This window comes from Siniperca chuatsi, linkage group LG1 (assembly GCF_020085105.1).
Source record: "Siniperca chuatsi isolate FFG_IHB_CAS linkage group LG1, ASM2008510v1, whole genome shotgun sequence".
NCBI lineage: Eukaryota > Metazoa > Chordata > Actinopteri > Centrarchiformes > Sinipercidae > Siniperca > Siniperca chuatsi.
The window spans coordinates 23,904,338-23,924,868 of NC_058042.1; the positions used below are offsets into that span (position 1 = coordinate 23,904,338).

The window sequence follows — 20,531 nt, forward strand, 5'->3', positions numbered from 1 at the left end:
GTGCCAGTGTGCTCTGCAGCTGATGTGCGTGTGTGCAATGCCAGATATGAATTCAGATCTGTTTACAGCAGGAATATACTGTTTGACAGTTTGGGAAATACACCTATTTGTCATCTTCTTTGAATAAACTTTATTCATTCAAACTTTATTGGAATATTCAATGAACAAAACTGACTGGGGGTTCTGTGCTTACGTTCAGTGTAAGCTCCCACGTGGCCGGTCAATTGATCCGTACAGTGAGCATAAAATGAATAATTAGTTAGCTTTAGAGGTTTTAGTAGATATATTTTGTTACCTTTTGACAGAGCCAGACTACCTTTTTCCCCCTGTTTCCAGATTGTGCTAAGCTAAGCTAAGCTAACCAGCGAGCAGCTTCATATTTACCGCACAGACGTGAGAGTGGTTTTGATTTTCCCACATATCTCTTGGCAAGAAAACAAGTAAATGTATTTCCCAAAATGTTGAACTTTTGCTTTAAATAAGATAACCTCTACATGCCAGTCTAATTGTAGGTATTTTATTTAGGAAAGATGTTTCAGAAGGCTTTAATGAAATAAATGAGATCTTGCAATCATAGTTGCAGAGATGTGAGGTTAGTTAGGAGCACATGGAAAGTAAACAAAGCGATAACCCATTGATGTCTCTTATGGCTTTATTTTCCTTTTAAATAGTATGTGGTGTTTTTGTTTTTTTGCACTTACCACCAACACAAAGACTGCATACTAGACAGTGATGGTGAATCAGAGCAGATAATTCAGTTTTACACCTTTAACTACATTTTTCTAAAGGTCTATGTTTAACAGGAGGGATACGGCCAATAATTATCATTCCCAAGGGCAAAGTCATCCACCTTCCTCCCCGGTCACATCATCCAGACCAGTCTGGATCGCCCTCATCGTACGCGTCTGCACACTCTTTTTAGCTCAGCTTCTCAGTCCACAAGTCTGCTGCCTTCTATTTTTAAACTCTTGCCAAAGTGGAGTAACTGTATGTGCGTGGAATATTAAGCACTCTTCTAACTCACTCTCGCTCATCCCCTCTCTAACTGTGGGTAACTGTAGTCATCATCGGCTCACTTCCATGCGCAGAACAGTGCACACTTCAGTCAAGTGCCAGCCAAAGAGCCCTCTCTTTTTCTTCCTGGCTCTCTTGCTTTCCCTCATGCACTCTTTCATGCACACACAAACACACAATCAGTCTGCTGTCTTTTCCCCTATACAGTACCTCTCTCTTTCTCTCATCTGCCTTTCATCGTCGTTTCATAGTCTCTTTGTCTCTTTGGTGAGCTTAGTTTCTTCAACCTCTTTTGGCATGGTAAGCAGTGGGATCAGTGAGCAGACTGGCTAACAGGCTACTTTGTAATCTCAAAATGTCTCGGAGTGAGCTGCTGTTCTGATACGCAGGGCTGATCAGCACTGCCTTTTGCTGAGTGTGTGTGTGTGTGGGTTTCTTAAAACTAGAAGAAGGAAGAGGCAGCACAGGTCTTCCTGACCTCAGGGAGCTCTTTCTTCTTCTCTCAGTCTTTCTTCATGGCTCTCAGAGAGGTGGACAGCATGAGAATGACTCACTGAGAGAGATTGATCTCCCGGTCCTGATATACTCTTAGATATCCACATATACTACATATAGCTGCTGACATTTTGTGTAACACGCTGTTCTATGTTAAAATTAAATTGCTATTTTTGGATGTTTATGGACCAAGCTGTTCTTTCAAAATGCAAAGGTTTGTGTTAGTAGTTTAAACAATATTGTTAATTTAATTCAGGAGCTTTTGAATTAGATGAAACAGAGGTGTTTAAATTTTATTTAAAATTTGTGAATGTGGACGTGAAAAACAGTACCACACATGACTTTGTGATTATCAACTTACATGGACTACATAGTATATGTCACGTAGAATCAAACCAAGCTCGTCAAATTGTCAATGCCAAACAAACTGATCTCAGACTTCTTTTTGCATCTTGCTCAGGTATACAAAAAGACACGATCACACGTGTGACCCGGCATACACATTTACTGAGAAATAGAAACACATACACAGCCACACCACACAGTCAGATCCATGTCTTCTGTCATTAGCACCATGGCAGGCAATAGATCTATTCCAGACACATTTTTCATCAATCACTGCAGCTCCGATGGTCACAGTATGAAATATGGATTTGGAAGTCCACAGAAAATCTAACTGGTTGGATTGGCACGCAGCCCTGATGAGATCTTTGTGCCTTTTGTAAGCCTTCATCAAGAAAGGAGCGAGCCAGAAGGTGTACCTAAGGTTCGAGAGTCACCTTTCTATTAAGCAGCTAGCTTAGCTCGATTTACAGGCTTTTGAGGGTTTCAAAAGCCTGACTGAGAGGATCTTTCATGGGGAAATTATTACATCTACCTCCCACAAATCTTCAGTCAGTCAGTTCAATCAGTCAGCTGTGTTTGGGTTTTCCTGTATCCCTTTGTCTCACCCTTAAAAACTTTGCATCAAATGAACGTGCGTTACATTCAAGCCCTTGCCAAACGAGTTCACATAATGCTGATTAAGCCTGTCACCACCAGGTAAATCTCTCTGTATTTCTCAGTATACAGAATTTTTAAATCTGGTGTCTGTAGCATCATTCTCACGCTGGTGCATTTTATGTCAACCAGCAATGATTGGTTTGGTTTTGATTTGATTTGGTTTGCCAGAGCAGAAGCGGGGAGCAACCCAGAGCCATGTGGAGAGCGCCGCAATCCGCCATTGCTGTAAAAAAAAAAAAATCAGATGGAGAGAATGTTTATTATTGAGCATTGTATATTGTATATTTTGTTTATTATGATTGTATAGTTTGTTTTAATATGCTTTGTGTTGTATTGTATGCAGTTACGCAAATAAAGCCACTTGAATTGAAATTGAACAGAGATGACGCAACTCTTTCTCTACATGGTTCTGGAGCAACCGTAGCGATGGCGTAGGCTACAACAACTAGGAGTAAAACCTAAGAAGCGTCCAAGAAAAGTGTCTGATGCTCCAGATAAAAAAGAAACTTGGCGTTCAGAGGAAGGATTACTGTCAAAACGGTGAGAACAAACAGGGATAACCATTGGTTTAGCTTTAGCATATCCTTGTTGGAGAGCGCTGAGAGAAGGGACTGAGGACAGACACAGATGTCACGTTACTGCTCTTGGACGGGTTGGTAAAATATTTGGAGTAGGCTATATAACTATTACATTTACTCTATCTAAATAATGGATTATTGTCTTGGAACTGTGGAAATTTCTCTGCATTTGTGTAACAAATTCTGAACACGAGCCTGGGGCTTACCTGCAGGCATACATCATAAGCACGCATCGTTGGTGTTTGTGTAATTACTCTCACTGCCAGAAGGGGGAGACAAAAGTTCCGCACTCCAGCTTTAATATTTATGACTAAATAAGCAACAATTAAAGTTAAAGTTCAGAAAAATACATCCTTAATTATTATTTTAACACTCCAAAACTCAGGACTGTGTGGGTTACGTCTGATCACATTTGACTGACAGCGTTGGCAACATGAGCAAACTACTCCTGCCATCACATATCAATTCAGATGCTGCTAAACTCTGATTGGTGCAAAGAGCAAGAGATCACCTTTTTCCAAGTGAGCCCCGCCCACTTCAAACAAATGAGAAAAGCAAGGACAAAAACAGAAATACTTTAAATCACTTATAGTAAGAAGCTGATTGAGAAAATTGGTTTTCAGGGCCTTTAACCTGCTGCAAAATATTGCGTGATCTTTTTCAGTAGTGAATGCAAGCCGTGGCCACCCCTGACCAATCAGATTGCACTTACTGCATCTGAATATGCTAGGTAGGTTCTCATTAATTAAGGAGGTACTTAACAAATAGAGTTGGACAGTGGGAGGGGCCACTGGTTTCAGAAGTGTTATTCCCCATTCTGTATTCCCATTTCAATTTGTTCTTTAAACGATATCCTCAATGTTACTGAACACAGAGACATGGGACTCTCCCGGATGATGTAACAATCCTATAGGTTTATGTTATGGACACCAGTTTTAATTATTTCAACTTTGTTTCTGAGAAATTATATTTTGTACATAATTTTGGCATGGCTGATGGCTCTAAATACTACAATACCCATGAGCCTCAGCCTCTGTTGCCATGGAGAAGAGACCAGTCAGAGGTGTGAGCTATAGCAAATTATTTATTTACAAAAAACCTTCTTCCAAAGCAGTGCCAGTGGGCTGCATATCCTTGCATATACTGTAAATCTTGCTATCTTATTGGTGATAGCCTTTCTACGAGCTTCTGGCGAGGGTCCTGGGGATGATTGTGGCAAAAAGTAGGCAGTCAGACAAGGTTGTACAGTTGATGTTGCTCCACTCGTTTCTCGTGCCTCCACTGCTTACTTGGGTGGTAAGGTAGCAGGTGAGTCCTCAGATTTGTTGTTGTTGTTGTAGAGTAAGCAGCTGCTTTTTACAAAGTCGGAAAACAGACGTGCATTTGGTGGTAATTTTGTCATCTGCGGTGAAGAACCCAAAACCGCTTCCACACACTGCTTGCAGATTCTTCGGTGTCGTGATTATTGGATCAGCTTAGCTTTGCTCACTTGTGCCTCCCTCCCTCCAAGAACGCCCTCTGCTGGACCACAAGGTAAACTACTTCAAACTGTAGTGCGTATGAACTGTACGTTTTGAATTCGAACAGGTCATGAAAGTTCGCATTTTGAATAAAAAGTGACAGCCCTACTATTTAGCCTAGCTTGCTAACATTAGCCTTGATTCTCAGTGGACCTTTTTTTTCGTGCAACACATGCTGAGTCGTTGGCAGCTCCTGCAGACTCACAGCTGTGTTCATACCCTTTCTTTTTCAAAGAAAGTCAAAACACCAAGAACATATTTATTGTTTTTCTTAGTAAAAATAAGTTTTATTTTTTACATTTTATTGCAACTTTTTGCATGCTTAATCAAAGTGCACATCCTAAAATACCTTCACTTTTTTTTAAGTGATTGCAAATGCATGAGGAGAAACTTATGGTTGAGGGAGAAATTACCCAGACCTCTATATCCCACAGCCAGGGCAAGAAAATATTAACTCCAGCAAATTATAGCTGGAGAGGATGTCTCTTCAGGTGAGGAATCAAGTGAAATAACACCCAAAAGGCTCCTGAATCCAGGGCAGTATAGTTCAAGTTCACTTGGTGCTGTATATTATATGCTCAATATGCTTGGCTGACCTGTTGACTTTTCTTTTTTTGTTAGGACACTGCTGGGATGTTTCAGGTTCTGTGAATGTGAATGAATATGATTACTAATAATCCTGCAGTCTTCAGTATAGTAAATATGTCATTTTTTTATAATTCTTATTTTATATTATTATATTATATTTTATAAAAATGTTTTAATAACCCCTCAAAGCATTTTTTCTCATCTGAAATGATTTCACATACTACTTATTTCTAATACAAACAGACATCTAATTAGATTCCTGAGCTTGGTTTCTGAGCCTCAGACATCAAGGCAAGGGCACCACTTCATTTCCATGTTTTGAAACAATCTCTAGGCTTTAACTGATGATGATATGCAGGATACTGCAAGCTCTTTTTTCTCCCCCTTTGTTTCCTGTTGCTTTCTTTCTCTTACTGTCTCAGACAATTTTTCAATCCTTTATGTCTGTCTCTTTCCATAGACTCATCTGGCTCTCAAATCATCTATATGAAAAGAATGAAGAGGTTCTTTGCCTCAATTAGGGGTGAATGCTGACTCAGAGGAGCACATAACAGACAGGTTGCTGTTGTACATTCACTATGAAAACTTTCCTCCATTTACATCCAAGGGCGGTGGATGTGATGAAAGACAGCGGAGACTCAATTGAAATGCAGGTTTTCTATTTTCCAGACTCTCCCCTAACTGAAAGACAAGCAGCTGTTTGATTGGATGATTTACTTACTGACTACTCTGGCTGAGGATTTGGGGAATCCCAACACAGCTGTGTGACAACATGGCAAAGGCTGACAAGGTCATGGTGATTTAGCTTCAAGGTCTGACTTCCTTACATGAAAATCCTTCTCCTTCTTGTGCCTTTCTCATGAAGCAAAAGGTCTGTTTTTAATGTGCTGGTCCTCCCAATATGTAAGAATAGCATGACAATGTGTATTCTATCATACTTCTATTCTTGTTTTTAAATATCAGGTTTTGTGCAACATAAACGAGCTACCGTTTATACTGCCCACATTAGCTTGATGAGAGGTGAGTGAAGTCAGTTCAGATGTCCCTGTACTATTGGCAGTGTATCATCTTGTCACAGCAGTACTATGTCACAGCCAGCCAGCCCAGTGACTTTCCATCGACCTTGAATTTTTGGAGATGCCGGGGAACCACAGGTCTCCATGGCAACAAGATTATTACATCACTACTCTCCAGCTGCTGTCGTCAAGCCGGTGTTTGGCCAAGCTCTGCGGCAGCCCAGCAGTGACTCCACACAATCATCACACAAACACACACACACATATACTGCTGGGCATACCAAAGACTCTCACTCTGAACTCTTCCAACTAGAAGACAATGACCATATGTTCAAACCTATCAAGATTTTGATAGGAGCTAGTTATTTGCATTTAGGATTTGTTGTGTAGAATCAATAGTTAAAATGTGTTCTTTTTCTGTAAAGACAATGTGTATTTAAAGGCAGAGTGCCACCTCCCTGAAGCGTCCTGTATTTGTGTGTTTGAGCCATTATACTGCAGTAAGATTTTAAAAGAGATTCATGCATTTTTTAACAGTGTTAATCAGAGCAAAAATGCGAAGCATTTGATGGATCCAGCTTCTCAAATGTGACAGTTTGCTGCTTTTCTTTGTCTTATATTATAGTAAAGTGAACATATTTGGATTTTGGACTGTTGGTCTGACAAAAATGGCAATTTGAAGATGTCACCTTGGGCTCTAAGAAATTGTAATTTCATCCATTTCACAATATTTTCTGTCATGTTATAGATAAAACAATTAATTGATTGATCTATTGAAGAAAAAGAGGAATATTTGATTGTGAAAATAATTGTTAGTTGCAGCCCTACTTGAAACCATGTAATAAAGAAAGGAAAGAAAACAAGAACAGGATAATAGTAATAAATGTTTTTAAAAAAAATGCATGAAAAACATTTTTTTACATGTTAACTAAACAATTTTAATGGAACTATAAGTGATACAAAAAATAACAGATGACCATAAACTGAGATGTTTCTGCTCTGTGTCTCTGTAGCTGTCTTCTCCCTTGTAGCCTCCGTTACCCCAGTTTGGTTTTCGCCTTGGGGAAGGTTAGTACTTAAAATGTTTGGCACTGTTTAAATGGGGTTAACAGTCTCTGTTAGCCCAATTTTCAGCGGGCTGGGTCTCTGTGGATGCCTGTGATAGATGGCCACATGAAAGCAACTCACCTACAGTTGGCTGTGATGTGCACATGCAGAGGATGAGGTTATGATTGGTACAAAAAGGTCATTTGCATAGCTTCAAGACAGCTGGCTCCCTTTTCTTAACCCCTGTCTCTGCCAGCTTGGTTGTTTCAAGTGCAAGAAGGTTGAAAAATCCACTGTGTCCCTCAGCTACATCATTTATCAAGTTGCCATTACCGCTGTGGACAGGACAGTTTATCCCAGAAGGCCTTGTGTACTTCCTACTTCAGCAGAGGTCAGAGTGACCTTGCCGCCTGACTGAACTCTCTCCGCTCTGACTGTGGTCCCTCAGCCACTGAACATTTACGTGTGTGCAGCATGCTGTCAGCCCTGGGGTCTCACTAAGAGGAGGGAGTTGAGGATAGATGTGAAAAGAGGGGCGATAGAAAGCTCCAGGCGAGATCCACCTGGCTGGCTGTGGCTGTGGTGCAGTTTACCTAACATGACTGTAATTTGACTGGGTACAAAGAAGCAGAATCGTATTTACAATAAGTTAAGATTTTTTTTAAATACTCCTGCCCTTGCTCATCCAGTTCTTGCTTAATACAGGTACATTTTAGAGCAAATCTAAAATAAGACTTATGATGTCAGCACATATATCTGCAGAACAGTCATGGGTGGTGGGGATTAAAAATTAATAAATTGTCAGAAGGTGGAGGATAATGCAGCAGAATGAGAGGTGAGGTCCAGGCAGCTATGCGTGGGGTGAGAGAAACACGGGGGACAGAGAGAGGAAAGAAGAACAGGCAAGAAAGGAGAGGAAGGATGAAATAATTACACAATTTTGTGTAAAAACTTGGCAGGTATATTCCTTGTGGAGCAGAATTTCTAGCAGTTTTACCTGGCCTTGAAGAAGAGATTGTGGCTCACCTCTTTAATGTCAGCATTCGTCAGTAAGACCACAGTCATGTAGGCCAAATAACTTACACTTCTGCTTGGCTTGCTTGTTGGAGAGCACCTTGATATCCTTCCATTTAAGCACAGCAGTTAATTCTTCAAGAAGGAGACTTCTTATTCTGGCCCAGCTGAGGCTCTAAGAGGGGAGAGAGGCTCTACGTGCAAAGCAGAATTACGTGCAGGACTGGGTTAAACCACTCAACCTAGTAGGAATTTCAAGTCAAATACTGGGAATCAGATATGTGTGTTCCTCTTTTAGTGCACATTTCTGCTGTTTGGTTTTGATATCCTTTCTTGATTTGGAGTGCATTTCTCCAATGTTTGTGTTTTTACTCTTGTATGTGTTTTGCCCTAAGGGGCCACCGTACTGGTCCTTTGGTGTAATGAATCATAATCCAGCCATGGTACTGTACTCCGTTAACTCAGGGTAGCACTGCTCGCCTGCTGTAGATCTCTGTAAGTGAAAAGCATGTTTTTCAGCTTATTTATGTCACGAGTGCCATAGTACTGTGGTTCCCACTGAAAATTCAAGAATCCCTTACTGGAAATAGGGTTCAGCCACTATATTGCAGAAACATACTAACTAAAAGGATTTTTACAATTCAAAAAAATCTAATTCTATGTGTGTAGCATGAAGGGGTTACAAACTCATTTCATTGTACAACCTTGTGTTGTAAAATTATAAATATATTACCTTGTACCTTGTAAATCTGGAGTGACATTTGGCTAATGATTTAAATTCTACAAAATGTTATGTCCTAAAGGAAAACATCAGCTTTACTGTATTCTCTGAAGCATATTCCTTCAGAGTAATTAAGGAATAAATGGTTATTAATGACTAACTTCTATATACTCGTAGCAGCAGTGGGATAAGAAAAATGCTTATGTATAGCTTTGACATTCAGCCATCGCACATCCAGTTTTCATATGAGTGGCCTTAGTTTCACCCTGAAAAATGAGCAAACTGTTCACACTTTCCCACTGCTGGAAGGGACATAAAATGGGTGTTAAATATGGAATAAGGTGGCTACTATTCAATTAATGAAATGTCGCCCATTTGACATCAATTTACAGACATTCATCTTAAAATGGATAAATGAGCAGTGATGTCAGAATCCACAATGACTCCATAAATTCATTCATTCATAAACACATCTCCAAAGTTAATATTCTTGAATTAATATGTATTGTATTAATTAATATTTACACTGGAGTGCCTATTTTGGGCAGGTCACGGAAGATAAGAGAACCACTGCAAAATCATGAAATAGTGAGCAAAGGAAGTGGAGAAAGTATTTAAAGCAGTGATCAATCTGCTCGTAATTCTAAATATCTCATTGTTTGCTGTGTAGTTTCAACTGGCATACATGACATTTGACGGAGAAACATCATTTGACTGGATAATATCTTTAGTGTATGTTGATGGAAATGTCTCTAAGTTTCAGGAAGACAGAGGCTTACTGGAGGCAGGTACATTTCATTATCTTTTTTGACACCTAAAAACATCTTTCCTGTTCACTTCAGCAATAAGATTGGCTCTCCAGTCTAAATGGGTGACATCGCAATGAATAAAAAGCACTTAAAAGTACAATAATTCATCCAGAGTTTGTATGTTGCAATTAACATTTCCCATTAAGCTCCCTGGTGAAACAGGATCTGATATCTGCAGGTGATGTGGCTAAATTTGTTTGTCTAAATAATTGCATCTCTATTTGATGACTTGACAAAATCTATCGCACAAAAGCCCTTTCCTTGTACATAACTTACATTTCCTCTGTACTGTATATGTATGGCTCAGCTGATGTCACTCATTAATTAGTCAGTGAGTTCTGACTTTGCAGAAATGCCTGACCCCAGTTTCCTACAGTCCTACCTTGGATGGATCGCTAATTTGCTCTTGTGGGGATAAACCACCATAAAACGGCTTATTGTGAATTCTGGATCATGTTGGGACAAGACTGTTGGGTTGGTCTGTATGTGATTAATCAGCCATGATATTCTCATCCAAGGGCAGTAATCTCTTTTGGGGGACTTTTACAGTTTCGGTTTGATTTACTCATTTAAACAGTATTCTCTTCACTGTAGACTGCCTTTATTGTCATTTCAACCATATACAGCTAGTGCACAGAGAAACGAAACAACGTTCCTCCAGGACCATGGGGCTACATAGAACAACACAGAGCCACATGAGACTACACACACCTACACACGACTACATAAAGTGCATGTGTGCAACCATGTACAAACAGCGCAAGACAGTGCAAAAATATATGCATAACAATGAAAAGAAATACCACATCTGCGGATGACGTGTGTTTAACTAGGGATAATGCAAAAATAATTCAATTTACATGGCATTTCTAATTCTTCTGTACCAGTATTACGGAAGGTTACCATTCAACTAATCACCATAATGTGTAATTTGCTAAGGTTAAGAAACCCTTACTTAATTGAATCCATCCACTGGTTGTCAAGACATATTACTAAAAACCAAACATGTCATCCTCATGGTAGCACTACAAGAAAAGTCAGAGGATCACCAAAGTCATTAGGATTCATCCTCTGGGCACCATGAACATCTATACCAAATTTCATGGCAATCCATCCAATAGTTGACCGACATTGCTATCCATAGAGCCATGCCACTAGAGTAGCTAAAACAATACTTTTTCACAAAGGAGGAAAGGCTGCTTAAAACTCTTAGACAGGCTGGTTTGATACTTCTCTTGTGTAAATGGTTACAAAAATGCTTTTTTTTTTCATTCAATGGCTTTACGCATTACAAAGGTACTAGTTAACATGTTTCCTATGTATTAGGACAATCTGTGGTCAGTCATGCCACCTCTCCCCTCCACTGCCAGCCAGGCTAAAGACATTTTGAATGCATCTAAAAGTCAATTACCAACTCAAAGGATCAATAATTGCTCTGTTCTTTACAGAATCAAATAATGATACCAGGACCTCAAAACCCAATTTTGTCTTAATGAATCTATGTTTTTTGAACAGACTTGCTCCCAGTCTGGTGGGCTATTTCACTCCAAACATCACATCATTTGTTAATTTGATATTTGTTCAATATTGCAGCAGCGGAGCAATGATGAATGTTTAGCAAGCCTGACTATTACCAAGAAACACTGCAGCTCTGCCTTAAAGACCTCACAGGGTATTTGAGTGCACTCAGCTTGCTAGGATGCATGTGCTGGACAGCCCAATCCTGCATGCATCAGATGAAACATTAATGTCCATGCAAACATTGATGCTATGGACATCTGGCTTAAACAGGACTTATTTGTGTGTCAGTCAGCCCCCTTAATACAGTACATGAGAAATGAGGCTTGTTATGTTAGAGGCTTGGCATCACGTGATCGAATGGAGCTCAGCAGTCAGTTGCCATTTAAGGCTCCATTCCTTTACTCCTTAGTGCACAGTGCGACTGACGCAATTGTCAGAGCTACAGGAGCTTTTAATTGAAAGACTTGTACTGGAAGTATCTGTCCTGAATGAAGCGTTATCTCAATGGGATTTTCACTCTTCCTCTTTAGCCACGTACATGAGCTCAACTGCAACTCTTCCCTTCATTCTCAGAGTACAACACTGGGACACAGGGACAGGAATCAGTTTAGGGCTTCAAGTTTTTATTAAACATGCAGCAGGACAGAAAAATTATCTCTGTAAATGTTTACTTTTCATATTGCCATAAGAGATAAGTAGGGAAGACAACCATGACAATAAATGTATATACAGCCCATTTTCATTCACTGCAATGCTCTTATGGCATATACCAAAAGAGAAGAGGAAGTAACCCACCCACCTCTGTGATGCCTTTGTTCAATGTTGAATAATGTGCTCATGAGGCAGGTGCACCTTCTGTTGAGACACTAAATGAGATACTTAACGGGCTAAGTATCATTAAACATTAATGCTATGCCATGTACACAGCTATCATTCACAGTCATAATTTCAAGAAAACTGATTGTTTGGGCCACTAGGGGGCAGGGGAAATCATCTTATAAATGTAATACAGTTCATATTGCAAACTTGTTAGCAAGCAGTTGTCTATTTACATTACACATCCAGGAATCAACATCAGCATTAATTTGGAGTCGTGTTTCTGTCCACTCTGTTTTTGGTCTGCACCAACTTCTAAGGGAAATATCTGGCTCTTTAGCTGCTTAATGCTCCACTATGCTCACAAGCTAGCAGCTAACGTTGTCTCTCTGTTTGGTGTGGAGCTGGTAGTGTATAGTGGGGTTTTCTAACTGAATACAGCTGCTCCAGCTGAAAACGACACTGGTGAGAGTTAAGTAAAGTTGTGGGCTGGAAAACCAACACAATGTGCTGAAAGATGCTAAAAAAAACTCTGCAGAGCAGAGGGAGACTGTTGGGTGTTGGGTGAAGGGTGAAAATGATCTGTTGGTTTATCACTACAAGCAAGTAGTCCTTTGATCCACAGAATTGATTATAGTAGCTTTAAAAAAATACCACAAAGATCTCCTGCACTGAGCTGAGGTGAATTTGTAATTTGCTGATTTAAGATATGGTGGTTATAAGAGTTGAAAGGTATCCATAGCAACAAGCAGCATCAGGGTCCCCAGCAAAGGAGGTGGCTATGAATTCAGAAGTTGGGGTTGACTAATGTGTATACCATTTTATAGGTGTCTTAGGTGTCAACTCAACTGAACTGCATACTTTCAACTCTTCAGGGCTCTAAAAATCATTTTTTGCTTCATTTCAAGGATCCACAGGCTGAAAAGATTGGGAACCATTGCAATAAAGCACAGATGGTGTGTGGTCATGGTCAAAGCCACACTGCCTCTAGAAGCACATTTATGTATATTTGCAATACAGAAGCAAATCCCCTTAAATCCACTTCAAACTGTATGTTTCCTCTTGTTTTTTGAATTTCTCATTCTTCCTTCTGCCTCAGTCATGACAAATACTCAGGGGAATGGACTGCTCACTACTCTGTTGTGTTGGACATTGTGTTGGCTGAGGTTGCCTGTGCAGTGCTGTTTGCCCATGTTAGCACTGCTTACAGTGCCCTACAAAAGGAAGCTGGCACGGCTGCTGGGTGTAGCTGGGCATGTGCACTTACAGGAGGCTTAACCCATGCTGGGGCAGCGGGCCGTGCCCTGTGAAATGAGCCAGCTTGGCCCTGTGTGAGATTGTGTCTTTAAATGCTGCCGCAAATGAAATATCCAGCTCTGTCTGACCTGCAGCTCTTGTCAGACTGACCTCCTGCATCAAGCATCACTTTAGCCTTCAGACTTAATCTGTCAGTCTTGTAAATTGTCAGTCAGTCAATGTTAGTTGTATAGGAAATAAAAACTTTACAAGGTTAGGGGCTAAACTATAACAGCAGGATGACGAGAAGCAACATAAATCGTCTAACAGACAACCTCTTAGTAGTACGTTGCTGCTGCCCTGTGAAGGCATCCCCTCCTTGACCTGTCTGTCTTGTCGGACATTATGCCGGGCCCAAACATAAACAATCTGAATCATGGCTCAAGCTTTCTTCCTTTCCGCCAGTGTGGTTTTTGTATGAGGAGTGTATTGCTGAGCTGAGGGCTGTGTGACAGGAATAAGAATGACTCCTGGTTGTCCTCTCAGGGGCTCAGTGAATCTCTGCAGCTCTGCAGCTAATTGTCTACTCTGCTGTGTGTCTGCATTCTGAATGCTGCAGCAGCGTTTCTCCTGTCACAGGCTGCTGTTTGCTTCTGATGGTAATTGAGAAGGTGCTACCTCACCTGTGAAGATTTGAACAGCAGGTAATAAACTAAAAACAGTTTTTTTAAGAATTGAAACATTAACTTTCTCCTGAAACCAGTAACCTCCCATTAACTTCCAGAAACTCCAACTGTCGGAAATCACAGGCCTTACTTACCTTCTTATGCATATATTTCTGCAAAAATGCAGTGGGAAAACATCAGTGCATCTATTAAACAATCACTCTCTTGTTCTCTTGTTGCGTTGTGATTTCAAGTCCAACAGAAATCACATTTAGTAGTTGCCATAGTTGTGGAATTCACCCACACTTGAACCAAAATTTAAGTGTGTTTTCTCAACACCATAATCTTTAGCTTCCACCCACCATTAGACCTCACCATTTATTAGCAGATGATGTTTCAGTCCTTCAGTGTAAAGCTGAAATGCAGTCAGTGCTTGGTGTGACTGGCAGGTGTAATATGCTTTTCCTAATTTGTCTGTACATTGGCGTGAGTCAGCTGAACACTACTGAATATATGTTTTTATTTATTTGCTGTGTTGCAACTGAGTTGCATTTTAATGACTCAGCAAAATCCAGTTTCTGGCTTCCTGTGCATCCCTCTTGGTATTTGCAGGCCTCTGTGATTGTGTACACTGCCAGCAAACTCTATGTTTGAAGCTGTTGTTTACATGGACTCCAGCTGTGTGTTTCCCAGTGCGCTGTCCATGACAAAAGACAGCTGCTATGATTTAGTGAAATTAGTCAGTAGTTTTGGTGAGGGGAGGGGGGACGACACTGAATTGTATCAAGCAAAATATTTCCAATAAATTAACTTCTTTATACTGTGTATTGTTATTAAATCAGCATTCCTCAGGTTTGCTGTAAATTAAACTGTAGATCTAAAACAAATGTTTACCTTCCAATGTGCAATGTAGATTGTCCATATAGCTATACATATGAGACAGACTTTGCATACTTCTTGCACTTGCACATCAACATTACTTGTTCTGTCAAATGTCTTGTGATCTTTTCAGTTATTATAGATTTGGCCTAGTTCATTGTCTGTAGAACTGTACATTAGCATGATATCTCAAATTAGTAGCTGACCAAATTCCCTTTCCATGTGTCTGTGGTAGATATTTAGTAACAGCCTGAAGCATTGATGTAGTTTTTCATGGATTTTTTTAAAAAGCAGTCTGGTACTTTGCTTCCACATTTCCATGCCTTCTTCCTTAATCCCTGCCTTAATAGATAAAGCTTTTTTCAAATGTCATTTTTGAATTACAGCACATTTATCTTTTCATTTAGATGGAAACATTTAAAATAGCACTTATAAATATAAATAGCTTAATTTCTTTTCAGATGAACTTGTTGTGGGCTGACAGATCTGCAAACGTACTTCTTTAGTTTAAAAGTTAAGTGAAATTCTAAACGTGTGCTAATTTTGTACTTTTGGAAGGCAGATGTGGTGAGTGCTCCTCAAAAGCTCATCTGCTAATGGAATCCAGCAGGCTGAATATATTGACATGATGTGACTAGACTTTCATCTAGTTATATGAGTTGGTCTGCAGTAACTCTTGTCATCAGAGATATTGGATTCTGACGCCGGAGATGTAATGTGACAGAGCTAGAGGACGAGTAGAGTGGCAAAGAAAAGCAATGAAAGAGTACTGAACTCATCTCAGGGTGCTGGAGCAAATCCGGGAAATGAATGTGCTTTTCACTCAAGTCAATGAATCTTGATGTTGTACTTCAAAAAATTTGTTGTGTCTGTGTCTGCACCTGCTAACACTTTGACACTACAGGCTTCAATGTGATTGCATGTAACTTTGGCGTGATTTGATTTAGTAGGAAAAGCACAAAAATAATGCATCAATTTCCTCTTAAGTAAATAAAATGCCTTTTTTCTCCAGTTGTCAGTTCAGAACATGTTCGATAGACACAACATATTTATCCATCCTCCAGTGCTCTTCATGCACGGACACTGGTGTCTGTGTTTATGCCCTGGCCTGCCATTACTTTGATCCTGAGACACAACTTATTCTCTCACTGTCATTTGTGTGCTCTTCCATGCATTCCCCGCAGTTAAATGTTTCAGAGACCATAGCAAAGACCTGGGTATGACAGTGTCCTTTTATGTGTTGTTCAAATAAACAATTATGGGAATAAATCCAGTACTTTACAAGAAGAAAGTACACGTTTCATCTTAAAATAGATCATTTGACAAACTCTAATAGCCTAGTTGAAGGTTATTCTTTCAGAGTGCTGCCCTTCAGCAGACAGAACAGACTTTATAGGCTAGTGGTTGTGGATAACAGCTCAACAGGAGGAAAGAGAGCCTTTGATAGTGCTTCTTTATCCTGCAGGCATCTGCTTTGGCACAGGAGCTTTCTTGTTCAAGACCTCTTGTCCTTTTGTCTCTACCAGGTTTTAACTTCCTTTTCTCAGCTCAGTAGTAATGTGAATTGTTAAGAGCTAATGTAGCGATGTCCAAATTTCAATCAGGAAGACTCCTTTCTTATACACACTCACTCTCGCTGCCAACTCTCACTGTCAGCTGTCATTTTATCATTTCTGCTGTTTACGTTGGAACAGCCAGTATCAGAGCCGATAATCATGCTGTTTTCAGATTGTAAAACCTCTCTTCATCTGCCTTCAGCAATTCAGCACTACTGTATGTGCCTCATACAGATAATTTCTTAGGGTCTAATTACCAAAGCCTGCTTTCTATTTATTCAGTCATGCAATTAAAATGGCATTCATCTTTCACTCAGAATTTTCATGTCATAAGCATCGCTGCAGCACATTGGCATTTTTGTGGCCATGAAATGCACTTTTAGTATTTTTGTTCCATGCGATGTGAGCCATGATGGGAAGGTGAGAGGGAAAGTGCAATGAGGTGAGAGAGTTCTGTGCAAACAAGTTGGCACAAGGTGAGATATTGGCATTTTGCTGAGAACTGGACTTTGACATTGAAAAAATGTCAAGGGACCAAGCCTGATTTCGGTACAGTTGATAATTTGATGATTTCCTCAGCATTGTGTTGGTGTTCTGCCAGATTATACATGTGAACCATCGGGCTATTTAGTTCTATTTGACAGAGGTAAGTCAAATCCCACAACTCGGTGTGGATACTTACTGTTTGTAATCACGATTATTATAGAGAATTGTTTATGCAATCAAGAAAGTATATTAAATCACTATACCCCCACACAAAATGTTGGCACTGCCTGTAAAGCAAATTGAAAAGTAAAACAAACAAAAAGCAACTAAGAAAATCAGTAACATGTTTTTGCCTGTATTGTACAAGTTTCATTGTAGCCTACAGAGTCAGTAACAGCACATAATGGTAAATGTGTGGATCCTTGTTTTTACAAAATAAAATGTCATATTTAATTACTCATCATTACATGTGGTAAATATGGTAACCAGGCTTTCAATAATCTCATAAAAAAATTAACTTCCACATGGACACTTTATTTGTGGTGAATGTTCCCACAGTCTGCACTTGTCTCTCCATTGGGTGAGCCATTTCTGTCATCAGCCACTGTGACTAGACTGAGAGGATTAATCATCACACACACTGATGTATATTCCTCTTAAACTAACCCCTCTGTGCTTACATTGCTGTGAGTCTATGAATGAAAATACCAAGTGTGCTTGGATACACCCTCATTGTCCTTGTTCACATGACCTTTGCACTGGTCTGTTCAATTTCGCCAGTAATAACCGCCAATCTTTTATTTAACCAGTGGCAGCAAGATCTTGCATGTAATCTTTAAAAGGTGGCTAAAATAAAATGTTCATAATTTTTTTTATTGTGTATGATTTGGAGCAGAGGAGCAGAGGTTTCTCGGATGAGTTACTATGAGCTTGTTATTCTCTACTGTGGATCACTGACTTTCTTATTTCAGCACCTCCATGAGGTTCAGAGTTTCATATTGAACGACTTCCAAGCTGTTTTCACATTTGTGCGTATGCAGGGTTAAAGGTCCTGTGTGGGTGGTTAATCATTGCTCATGTGACGATGTTACATGGATGAGATGAATACAGCAGAGGGCCGTGCCTGCCTGCAGGTTAAAACAATGCAGTAGTGTAGTATTGTGTGCGGAGCAGAGTTAAAGGGAGACATTTTCCATACAAAGTGTCAGATTTTTAAAAAAGAAAGAGTTTATGAATGATTTTTTTAGTAATAAGAGCATTTATATACAAATGTATAGTGTAAGGTTCTGGACAAAGACAATCCTCTAATCTGTAATTAAGAACATTGTCACTTTACTGTAAAAAAAAAAAAAATACACCATCTGTTTTCTGCATTTCTAACGTAAACACAAGTGTTCAAATAGAGATGGTTTGCCTGCAAGGTGGCTATTTTCTCTGTGGGTAAATGCTAAGATTAACTAAAGTGGGTGAAGTGTGTAAAGAAAATTACTCTCGGCAGGCATTTAGATGTTTGAACATGGTATGAACAAGAGAAATAATCGCTGTAGCTCTGTGGAAATATCCAACGAGTAAACATCAATTTATTTTACTCCACAGTGGACAGTTTGTGCAAATTTGTAAATGGCAATAGTTGGCATTTGAAGTTATTCTTTACTTTCCCCTGAAGTTTAATTTTAACAAGAGAGGATCACAAATCCTCTCTCTTAAATTCATTTATACAAAGAGAACAAGATGGAAAGTAAACTGTGCTTAGAAATAAGGCTTGTTTGAAACAGTTTTCCTTTTGGCATTTGGCCAAAAACACATGATCGCAACACATGAGCGAGTGTATGTGGAGGTCAGAGCCTCTGTGAGATGCACTCATACTTTTGAGGCATATGGCAAACATGACACTTTCATCTTAGCAGCCAAGGTGACTCCCACAGTTTGTCTTTTTGTAGTATGAAGGATGGGTTCATGACTTTTCCTGACATAATGCACCATTCTCTTGGTTGGTGTTGAGGGTTCTGTCCTCTGGCCTTTTCCTCATCACATCCACCCACAGCAATGACCGGAACTGTAAAGGAAATGGCTCAGAAGTTGTCAAAACTGCCTGAAAAAGTGGTATCCTCTTTATGTGTAAGCATATTGTGCTCTATTTTAGGTATAGGACCCTGGATCTTAAGTGTTCCTTTCTTCCCTTACTGTAAAGGAAGTACAACTACTTTGGTTTTTCCCAGGTTTCCCTTCTCGCTTCAGTGGTATGTCCAGCTCCCTTTATCAACAGATCGGTAAGAGGGAAGCTGCTTTACTGCTGCTCTGGCTCAGTTTTCCATTCACAAAACCATTCTGGCAGCATCCAGACTGTTATGACAACATACTGACGGTCACATTGTCCCCAAAGGAAATAAACCAATTCATCCAAGTGTGTTCATGGTGCATTCTGGGGAGTATGAGGAAAGATAATGAAAAACCTTTTGTGTGGAGGATACATTGCCTCTATATTGTCTGAGAGCGCATGTGCGTGCATGTGCCTGCATGTATACATGTGCATGTGAGCATGGTTGTAAGATAGCTGAGCCTAAGTGCCTGGTCTGTGTGAGCTCTGAAACTCCACAGTGTCCTTCTGAATCCTTGCCTGGATGCAAGCGCAGCAGATGCAGGGCGCCTCCTTCTAACGTGGGCCGTGATCAGTAACACGTTTGACCTGCTGTCTGCTCGGTCAGGGCAACAGTATCGGCTGTTAGCACTTTTTACAGAACGAACCACTGTCTGTGGTGTCAGAGCGGGAAGCCTTTTGTTACAGTCCTGCCCTAAGGCACTACTTATAGCATGTAGCCAAGATCTTACCAGAGAGAAATAGGTGTGTTTTTATAGAATATAAAGCTGTGTCTTGTAGCATGTTCCGTTCTGCATGTCACATTTAATATGTAGAAATATATGTAGAAAGGTTTTTCTTTGCATATCTTTTTTTACTGGGTTGTTCACCGACTAATTCACCACAATCTCATGCAGTGAATTTTATCGTTTACCATTTCACGGTGAGCCAAATGGTTGCTCAGCCAAGTAATAACATCTATGTATTAGCAGTGCTCCTTGAGTTAATCTCTTAAATGGACTGCCATTATAGGGCCTAGGAAGCTGAGTAGTTGTTGGTAAAGTGACCTCTGGGCATTTACTGCAGTTAATCTCTCAATACTTAAACCACTTATTCCTGTCACTCTACATGAATGAAAAAACATAGAAGTCATCACCACAATAGCTTGTTTGCAATCATGTGACTATTATGACACACAAAATTCAGATGGAGGGCAGGAAGTGATGAATCCATATACTGCGCGAACTGGGAATGGAAGAAAGTGACTACATAAAATGGTTGGATGAACCTGCACGTAGCATGCAGAAAATTAAAACACATATTGGATGTGATCCATACAAAAAGAAAAATGATTTTTCCTACAACTTGACCAATTTGCCCGGTGTGGAGGCAAATTACCTCATCCTCCAGACCTCCTACTGCATGGCTAATCAGATGAAGGCGTACAAGATTCCAGAGGCTTCCAATATTTCAAATGCGGTTGGAACCAAA

At 39.9% G+C, this 20,531-nt stretch overlaps 1 protein-coding gene and 1 long non-coding RNA gene across 5 annotated transcripts in view; both read left to right on the top strand.

Moving 5' to 3' along the window:
- The window catches only part of LOC122873842 (FERM domain-containing protein 5-like), a 75,359-nt gene that overhangs the window by 15,748 nt on the left and 39,080 nt on the right, over positions 1–20,531 (top strand). The window lies entirely within an intron of this gene.
- LOC122873873 lies at positions 4,179–7,266 on the top strand. 3 transcript variants are annotated; one of them, XR_006377525.1, is made up of 3 exons: positions 4,179–4,622; positions 5,658–5,755; positions 5,867–7,266. It is a non-coding gene; the product is annotated as an uncharacterized LOC122873873 (long non-coding RNA). The 3 variants fall into 3 exon arrangements; XR_006377523.1 differs by having other exon boundaries at positions 4,179–4,397; positions 4,503–4,622; positions 5,658–7,266; XR_006377526.1 differs by having other exon boundaries at positions 4,179–4,397; positions 4,535–4,622; positions 5,658–7,266.